The sequence below is a fragment of the Lathyrus oleraceus genome, chromosome 4 (assembly GCF_024323335.1).
Source record: "Lathyrus oleraceus cultivar Zhongwan6 chromosome 4, CAAS_Psat_ZW6_1.0, whole genome shotgun sequence".
NCBI classification, from domain to species: Eukaryota; Viridiplantae; Streptophyta; class Magnoliopsida; order Fabales; family Fabaceae; genus Lathyrus; species Lathyrus oleraceus.
Window position 1 is genome coordinate 428,026,083 of NC_066582.1, and position 10,453 is coordinate 428,036,535.

The window sequence follows — 10,453 nt, forward strand, 5'->3', positions numbered from 1 at the left end:
AATATGTTCCTGAGCCTCCGTTTGCAGAAGAGAAGGCAAAAATCTGGCGTTCTCAGGTATTGATCCCTTTTTCTTTGGCTGACGAACCTTTAGCGTTCTTAGGTCCTCTTCCAGAAAACCGACACCCACAGATTACCAGAATATATTCTTCCCTTTTCCCCTCCAGTCATATCTCTAAACCCGTGATTTCTGCTCAAAAACCCTTTTCCCTTCGCTATGTCGACAGGAACTTCAGGACTGCTCCTCCTAAAAACTGTCCTAAGTTTTGTGCCTGGATGGATCGGTTAGAATCAGAGAAAATCGGCCATTGGAAAAGGACAGGCATCTATACCCTTCTACAGATTTCCCATTGTGGCCCTCCCCAGTCTTATGGCATGTTATTAGCTGCCCTCCAATTTTGGGAGAGTTCGACCAACTCTTTCCATACCAAGTGTGGCATGATCACACCGACACTCCTAGACATCGCTGCCATCACTGGCTTAAAACCGACTGGCGAAGTCTTCGACTGTGAAGCTGTAGTGCCAATCTCCCTGCGGTTCGACAATGGCGACTCTCGCAATCCAACGTATAACAATTTCATTGATCACCATGCCACCTCTGTAGGCCCTGTGACCGACGAGGAACATGTGGCTTTTCTGACCCTCTGGCTATCTCGCTTTGTTTTCTGCTCCAGATCTATGCAGGTAGCCAAGCACTTTGCTCTCCTGGCAACTCAACTACACCAAGAGCGTGACATCGCCCTGGGCCAACTGATTTTAGCTTCTCTCTATGAGTCTCTGTCTGAGGTCGTTTGCCAAATTAGACTCTTTGACCCTGAGAATTCCAGAAAGAAAAATGTATTGGTCCATGGACCTTTTTGGTTCTTCCAGCTGTGGCTCAATGCCACTTTCTCTAAAGATATAGCCCCCTACGGGATGAAGAGGGTTACGTGTCCCTCAGAGGAACGACACCTTATTTGGAAACGGTTGATCCCTCTGACGCCCATTGACAAAAACTTCCCTGATCTCCAAGTGTTTCGTCTTTTATTCAACATTATGATGACCCGTACCAATTTTCTACCTTCTATGGCCCCTTTCAGCCTTCGAACTGAGGGCCTTGCATGGCTCACTAGGCCATTTCCTCCGACTGAAGAGGAGCATAGAGATGAAACCTTCCTCATTTGGATGCGTCTTCTGGTCCCTCGATTCCTGTCGGCTGAAACCTCTAGCAGCAATCCTGGCTTAGTGACTTATCAGCCTAACTTGGTGGCCAGGCAATTTGGCCTTTGCCAATTCATTCCCAAGTCTCTGTTCTCTTCTCAAGACTTACTCACCAATATCCTTTGTGGTCAACCTTGGAGTGAGATCCAAGAGGAACTTGAAACCATTTGGGAAAACCGACCACGACTCCCCTCTATTCCTTTTCGACCAGCCTACTTATGTACCAAAGAATTTCATGATTGGTGGCAGTCGTATTTTGCTATTTATGTTGGCGCTCCTGGGGCCAAACCATCTGAATTAACTCAAGCTTTTGTTTACTTGCAGGCGAAGTCGACCAAGTGTAAGGCTCTTCATGTCAATCAAATTTGCGCTTTCCAGAATTATTTCCAAGTTGTGTATCGACCAGATAATCTTCGTCGGACCATCTGGGAGGTCGCGGTCGAACTAAAGGAGAAAGTAACTAACAGGCTCCCAAAACTTAAGTTCCCTGGTTACGCGAAAGACAAGTATATTTACGCCCTTCATTTTGGAAACCTCAAGTTCCCTCCTTTGCCATCTAGCCCCTTGGCTCTGGCCTTTGGCCATTTGGTCCCAGAGTGGTTTTATTGTCCTATTTCGCACGTACAAAATGCCTATAAAAAGAAGGCCGGCAGAGTGGTCCCGACGAAGCATTATCTTCCTGATTACTCAGGGACACTTCATATTGATCCTCAATATGTTAGCTTGTTCGAATCCACACAACTTGGTAACCCTTTTCTGGAAAGTTAAACTTCTTCTTAGTTGGATTTCGTCGCTCACTTGTGTTTCTTCTATTTATTTGCAGCGATCCCTTTAGACCCTGTGGGTCCTACTCCTACTAGAAAACCTACTCCTTCGACACAAGAGGCTCAAGTACGACTCTGGTTGCATTGTCGTTTCTTTTAGCTTTTTGTTTTTGTTTATTCTTAGTCGTCATCTCCCTTTTTGCAGGCTGATCCTGAGAAATCCTCTGACGATGATGAGCGCCCTATTGGTCAAGTCTTGAAAAAACCAAGTTCTTCGGTATGCACCTATATGAAACAGTCTCATTTACTCTTGTGATTTTTTAAGGGAAACACTGCGTGGTCTCTAATTTCTCACTTATGTGTAGGGTCAACCACGTTTGACAGACCCCATTATCTCCTCTCACTCCAAAAAATCCAAAAAACACAAACGCTCTACCGGCACAGGCTCTAAGGTATTTCTTGTCGGTTTGTCTGATCTTCTGGCTAGAATATCTTCTTATAACCTCCCTTTGTATCTTCAGCCAACTTCACATCCATCTTCTTTGCACAAATCAAAGAGCCACCATGGCCACAAAAGGAAGAAGCATGACTCTCCCTCTAGGAGTGGCGAAGCCAAGAGAAAGAAGCACCATAAAGCGCTCACTCCAGAGGCTCCCGCTGTAGATGTCGACACCATTGTGGTCGACACTTCTATTCTCGAGAAGGTCCCTGATCCAGCTGTGGGGGTTTCACAGTCGACTAGAACCTCCTCTGCTGCTGCCTCGGGGAAAGAAAATCAAGATGTCGTCTCCCCTGCGTCGACATAGGTAATTACTTATTTTCCTGTCTACTCCCTTGGATTATTGTACTTCTCTTACACACATCTTTTCCTTACAGCAGGCATACGCTTCTGCTAAGCCGACTCAACCCGTCGCCGACTACACTCCTTCGTCGTCGGTTTCTTCTCCAGCTCACCTGCTACAGTCTGCCGACACCGCTAGTGAGTTCATTGACTTCCCTATCCAGATTAGTGATAGTGACTTTGACTCAGTCACTAGTCCTACAACGCATACGGACTCCAGTTCGACTAGTTCTGACTCCAGTCTTTCTTCAGCTTCCTTGCCTTTGCAGGATCCAAAGGGACTAGTGGGTGTCGACACCAACAAGCAACCATCTTCTTAGACTACTCCTCTGTCAACTGCCTCTCCTTCTTCTCAGACTACTCCTCTGTCGGCCGCTTCTCCTTTGTCTTTCTCGGGGCTGGCGATCAAACCCTCTACTTTAGGAGCAATTGCTAGACTCCGTAATCTGGTGAAATCGCGTGATGCCTCATCCGACTCTGAGCAGCTTCAATCTGGAAAAATGGGCTCTGAGGCGACGAAGACCAAAGCTTTAATGGATAAAATCCGCGTTCACGCCTTGAATCCTGACCTCCCTTTTGTGCTCATGCATGAACCCGCTGTCGGTCCAGAGATCTTGCGCGCGCTTGCCCAACTTAAAGATCTTCAGCTCTCAGAATATGCCAAGCGTGCAACGACCGTTTTAGAACAACTTCTGGTTCCCATGCTGCACCATGTCGATAGCATTAGGGAAACTGAACGCCAGATTGCTGCCACTGATGTTTCTGTGAAGGAAAAGTGGGAGTTGGTGATGCACGCCGACGCGGAGGTCACCAAAATGTTGAGGGCTATGGAGGAGTAGAAGAAAGAGTTGATCTCCAAACAAACAAGGGTCACTGAGATATGCCAACAAATTGATGTCCTCCGGCGTCAAATTGCCACTCTGGACACTGAGTTGGAGTTAATTACCAAGGAGGAGTTGTGCTTTATCGACGAAGTTCTAAAACCTGCCCAGGCCACTGTGGAGCAAACCATCGGTGATGCCTTAGCGGTCGCTGAAGAGCTTTCGACTATTGAGGAGAAGCTTAAGCAGCTTAAAGCCCATGTCGACACCTTGGAGCCTACGTCGTTACATTATAATTTTGAGCTTAAATCTTTTCAATCCAAGTTCGGCCAACTTTGACCGCTTCTATTTTTATGTAATATATAAACAATGGCTTCTTGCCAATTTAATGCTATCTTTCTTACTTTTAGCACTGTGTATTTATTTTCTGTGCTTTCTGTAGCTGGTTTCCAACATAATTTTCTCCAACATAGTTCTTTTCGACAGTTAGTTAGTCTGTCAAAATCTTGACCTCTTGAAGGAGAGGCCTATATTTTTTCAAGTACTTTCCATTCACCCTTAGGATTCGCCTATCTGGTGCCAACTCCTCGACCTCGTAGGTGTTATTAGAAAAGGCCTGCAAAACCTTAAACGGTCTTTCCCAATTAGGGGACCATTTACCCAAAACTCTATCATTTCTGTCCATAGGCAAGATCACTCTCCAAACCAGATCGTCGACAGCAAACACTTTACCTTTCACCTTTTTATTGTAGGCTCTGGCGACTCTTTCTTTCTGCCTTTGTAGGGAATCCAAGGCTAACATTCTCTCCTCATCTACGTCGACCAGTTCGTCTGTCATCATGCTCCAATAATCTTCAGAAGGTATTTCATATTGCCTTTGGGTTCTGACCGCCTGGACCTGAATCTCTACTGGCAACACTGCGTCGTGCCCATATACCAGTCAAAATGGAGTTGTTCCAGTTGCTTCTTTTGGTGACGTTCGACATGCCCACAAAGCTTGGTCTAACGTCTTATGCCAATTTCTTGGCTTCTTGCCTATGTGTTTCTTTATTAGGCTGATGATCACCTTATTAGCAGCTTCGACTTGGCCATTCGCCTGTGCGTAATAGGGGGTAGAAGTCAGTAATTTGATTCCCATTTCTTTTGCAAAATCTTGCACTTTTCGACCAGTGAAAACTGACCCTTGGTCGGTTGTGATTGTTTCTGGGATGCCAAATCTGTAGATGATATAACTTTGGACAAAGTCTATCACAGCCTCTTGGTCTACATTTGTTAATGCCACTGCTTTGACCCATTTTGTGAAATAGTCGATACCGACTAGAACATACCTCTGTTGTTTCGACGAGGCTGGTTTTATTTCTCCTATAACATCCAGTGCCCACCCTCGAAAAGGCCAAGGCTTCACAATTGTATGCAACTCGCTTGCAGGCACATGCTGTATTCCCCCATGTAATTGGAATTCTTGATAGCTTTTATCAAATTCAATGCAATCTTTCAACATTGAAGGCCAATAAACTCCTGAGCGCATCAAGAGCCATTTCATTTTCAACCCTGCTTGATGCGCCCCACACGCTCCACTATGTACGCTAGACACAGCCACATATGCCTCGCTTTCTCCCAGGCATTTTAGTATCACTTCTTCAACTGTCTTTTTGAATAGTTCATCATTCACCAGGACGTAGCTAAGGGCCCTATATTTCACCTTTCGATCTGTCGACCCTACAGGATTACGTAAATACTCGACTAGCGGTTTACGCCAATCACTTTCCCCCTCGTCGTCGACGGTCAGAATTTCAAAATGATTTTTATCTATGGCTCCCAACTTTACAATCGACAAATTTGATGGTGATAACAATGTCGCTCGTACTTTCTCTCTTACTTGGACCTCTTCATCCTGGTCTTTCGCCGCTTTGTACCCTGAAGCCTCCTGCGCCAAATCATTTGCTCTTTGGTTCTCTTTTCGTGGTATGTGCTGGAGGTTGACTTGCTCAAACTTCTTGAGTAATCTGATGGTAACCACAAAATACATGATTAAATTTTCTTTAACACACCTGTATTCTTTTGATGCTTGCTTAATCACTAACTCCGAGTCTCCCATAATTTCGACATTCCTTGCCCCCAATTCTAGCAGTAGTTCAAGTCCTGTGATCAGTGACTCATATTCTGCTTCATTATTTGTGCATACCCCTTCGATTATGTATTTGAACTCTGCTGGAATTCCGTCTGGAGAAATTATGACTTCTCCTATCCCAGATCCATGCTTATGTTTTGAACCGTCGAAGTACAACCTCCATGGCGCTAACTCTATGTAATTTTGCGTCATTTCGACCATTGAATGGTCGACAAGGAAATCCGCTACTACTTGAGCTTTCATTGCTTTCAAGGGTACGTACGTCAGAGAGTATTTTGTTAACTCCAAAGCCCATTTCCCAATTCGACTACGCAAAATTGGTTTAGACAACATGTGTTTAATAATATCAAAGTGGGAAGACACGTACACATCAACAAGCTTAATATATTGCTTTAGTTTCATACAAGAGAAATACAGACATAGACATGGTTTTTCTATATCGCTATACCTAGTTTCAGGGTCATTAAGCATTCGACTAAGGTAATACACAGGTCTTTCGACACATTTTTCATCTTCTTGGACTAACATACTTCCTATAGTCGATTCTGAGTCTACAATATACAGTCTCATTGGCCTATTCCTAACATGAGGGGCCAGTACTGGAGGCCTAGTCAAATACTCTTTGATTTTGTCAAAAGCCTCTTGGTGCTCATCCTGCCACTTGAAATCCTCGTTCTTCAGTCGAAGTAGTGGGGAGAAAGCTTTTGTTTTGCCACTTAAATTTGATATAAATCTTCTAAGAAAATTTATTTTGCCCAACAAAGATTGTAGCTCCTTTTTGGTCGACGGAGGCTTGACGTCCATAATGGCTTTTGTTTTGCTTTGGTTTACTTCAATACCCTTTTTATGCACCACAAAGCCAAGGAAGTCGCTTGCCTGTACACAAAAAGCACACTTTAATGGATTCATCTTTAATCCACATTTCCTCATCCTTAGAAAGGCTTTTCTAAGATGTTCGGCGTGAGTATGTCGACCATTTGATTTTATCACAATATCATCAATGTATACTTGCATGAAATCTTCAATAAAATCATGGAACATTGAGTTCATTACCCTCTAATATGTTGCTCCGGCATTTTTCAAGCCGAATGGCATGACAACCCACTCATATGTCCCCAAGGCTCCTGGGCATCGAAACGCCGTCTTCGGCACGTCTGCTCCTGCAATAAAAATCTGGTTATACCCAGCATAACCATCTAACATACTTAAACATTCGAAACCAGCGGCCGAATCGACCAGCATTTCCGCCACGGGCATGGCATACTCATCTTTGGGGGTGGCAGCATTTAGATCTCTAAAATCAATGAATACCCTTAAAGACCCATTTTTCTTGATGACTGGCACAATATTGGCCAACCATTCGACATACCTTGCAGTTTGTATAAACTTGCTTTTCAGGAGTCTTTCTACTTCTGCTTTTATCTTTGCCATGATCTCTGGGGCGAAACGCCTGGGCGTTTGCTTTACTGGCTTTCTTCAAGTTTTTATTGGCAGCTTTAGCTCGACCGAATCCCTACATAAACCAGGCATTTCGTTATAATCCCAAGCAAAACAGTCCCTAAATTCTTTAATTATGGATATTACCTCAGACTTTAGTTCTTCGTCGATGTTGGCGCGGATGTATGTTGGCCTTTTTTCGCCATTTTCGCCAAGGTCGACTTCTTCCAAGGGGTCTTTTGGTCGGATTCTCTCTGATGCTTTTGGGTCTTTTTCAAACCCTAAAGGTTCATTGTCATAAATGCAGTCCAAACGCTGCATGTTGACGTTTCCTTTAGCCAAAACCGGCTTATCTGTGGGCTCTGGCCCAATAGCCATACACCCCTCCTTATTTAACGTATAGGCTTCGACAGCCATGTTTTCTTCAGCCTCTAGAGCCGACTTTATTTTGTTTTCGACAACGTATGCCGAAATCTTTCTTAGAGCTTCTAGCTCAGTCATCATCATTGACATCTCCATAGCCTGTCAGCCGGATACCTGTATAGGGTGGATCATTCAGACGTTCCACATCCCAAATGAAGCCATGAGTCTCGTGCAGAGTTAGAGAAACGAAAGCCTCACTCATATTAGCATATACATCCTCAGCTGGAAAACAAGGAGAAATATGGGCCAGCTTTCTCTCGAATTCCTTCTTGCCGACATTATTTACGTCAACCATGAAGTACCCTTGGTCGGCTTTGATATTTTCGACCACTCCATCTTCTCTCCAAATCACCAACCTCTGGTGCGCTGAAGATGGTACGACTCTGACACCATGGAGCCATTCTCTGCCAAATAATAAGTTGTAACTTGGTTTAGCATCTATCACCATAAACAATGTCGGTCTAGTTATTGAACCCACCGTGATGTTCACCATAATCACTCCCATGGTGCTTTTCGTTTTTCCTCCGTAGTCAGACAAAACCACGTTGTTGGATCTGATGTCGGTGTCTTACTTGCCAATCTTCCTTAGAATATGGTGCGGCATGATGTTGATAGTGGCGCCACAATCGACCAAGACTTTGCTGATCGTTACGCCTTCCACTTTGGCCCTTATCAGCAATGGTTTCAAATGATTTTTCATGGTCATTGTGGGTCTTTCAAAAACTGCTTCTTGGCTTTCAGCAAAGCCATCGTTTATCACAAAATAGCATCTTGGCTGGTGCAAAGCCATTTCTTGAGCGTCAGCATCATCTGCCGACTCCTCCACTTCAGTCACACAATTATATTCTTGTGGTAGGATTGACACCATGTTGACCAAGATATCCAGACTCGCTTCAGACTCTGAATTGAAGTCATCAGTAACTTCATCAGAACATTTCTCAGTTGGTCGACGGACATACTCTCTGATCTGTTCTTTCGCCGCTGTGTCGACCTTCACAACAACCTTCTTCCCAGTATTCGCCCCATTGGCCATGCCTCTTGCAGTCTCTCTTTCGGCTTGTTTATGCCTCTGAAAGTGTTTCCATTGAGTCCTTGACATGGGGTTCTTCCCCAAATAATTTTCAGAGACATGAGTCCTTTTTTCAGACTTGAACTCACACTTGTAATTAATTGTTAGACCTCCTCTAGCAGCAACAACAACACCTTGTGGGGTGTCTTGTTTTTCCTGAGGCCTGATCCAAGTGCCTCTAGGGACACTTGCCGACGGTACAAAGCTCTTTGGCCTTGCTTGGGTATTTTCCATAGCCTTTTTTGAGCCTCTTTCATTATGGTACTCTCTGGTCGACCCGTTTCTCTTGCTTTTTCCTAACTGCAGCTTCTGGAAATTTTCCGCGACTATTTTGTCGGTGGCAGCACCACATCTCGGGCACAGGCAAACTTGTGAACCCTTGTTCTTGCAGCGATACAAGAAATCCACCAAGTCTTCATCAGCCCTTGGGTAAACTTCAGCTATATCGACATCTGGGCTTTCACCAGTTTGCTCCAGCATGTCGGCCTCATCGTATTCAGTGATCTCAACCATGTTGATCTCGACTGGCTCCACGAATAGGGATTCCTCCTGGTGAAGAGGATCAACGTCGATCTTTATTCTGCGGCCAACAAATTTCAGCCTGCCTTCTTGAATCGCTTTCTGAACCAAATACCTGAAAAGGTAAAAATTAGAGGTATTATGACCAAGATAGTTATGATACTTACAAAAACCTCTTTTCTGTCTTTGTTCTAACGGTGGTATTTTAGTACCAGGTGGTACCACCATTTAACCATCTTTGACCAACAAGTCAAAAATTTCCTCACATTTTGTCACATCAAAAGTATAAGTTTTGGAAGGGAACTTTGGGTTGTGTTCGACAGGATTTTTTCCTTGCGCAGGAAGTAATGATCGACACTCGTAGGCGGATCCTGGCTTTAATTCAGCCACGTCAATTTCTAATTCGGTCGATGAAGCATAATCAGCCTCATATATTGGGTCTGTTGCGTCGTATTCGACAAACGCTACTTTTTCTTTCTTAGAATTATTGTGTCTAACTTTTTCTAACCTTAGCCGTTTGAGGTGTCGAACTCTATCGGCCAATTGTGACATACTTTTTACAAAAGTTGGGTCTATTTTCTTCCTAATGGAATAATCTAAACCCCCTGCCGCCATTTGAACAAGTTCATGTTCTGGCACTTGCGTAAAACATCTATCCTTTAATGATCTAAACCGATTCAGATAATCGTCGATGCTCTCAGCAAACCTTCTCTTGATACTAGACAATTCTGCCAAACTAATTTTGGAATGTCCTTCGTAAAATTGTTCATGGAACTTCTTTTCTAATTTGGCTCACGAATCGATTGAACTTGGGGCCAAAGAAGTAAACCATGTGAAGGCAGCCTTAGTCAGAGAGGAGGGAAAGTTTTTTACTCTCAAACATTCGTTATGAGCTAGATCCCCTGACTCTGTTAAATATCTGGCGACATGCTCTATTGTCGATTCACCAAATTCTCCCCCAAATTTAGTGTACTTGGGCACTTTCATTCCCCTAGGCGCCTCGGCTTGGAGAATAAACTCAGCTAACGGGGAGGCTTACAATGGCCTATGCAATGTGGCACCCATACCATTTCTAGCCATAATCCTTTCGACAATAGTTGTCAAATTATTTTCCACTGCTAAGTCTTCTTGTCGATGTTGATCGACAATTTGATCAACATCCTGGTGTCGGTTAACCAGTACCATCTGGTTACGTCCTATGACTCCTGATTCGACGCTTTGATTTTGAAGGGGTCTAACGATTTGTCCT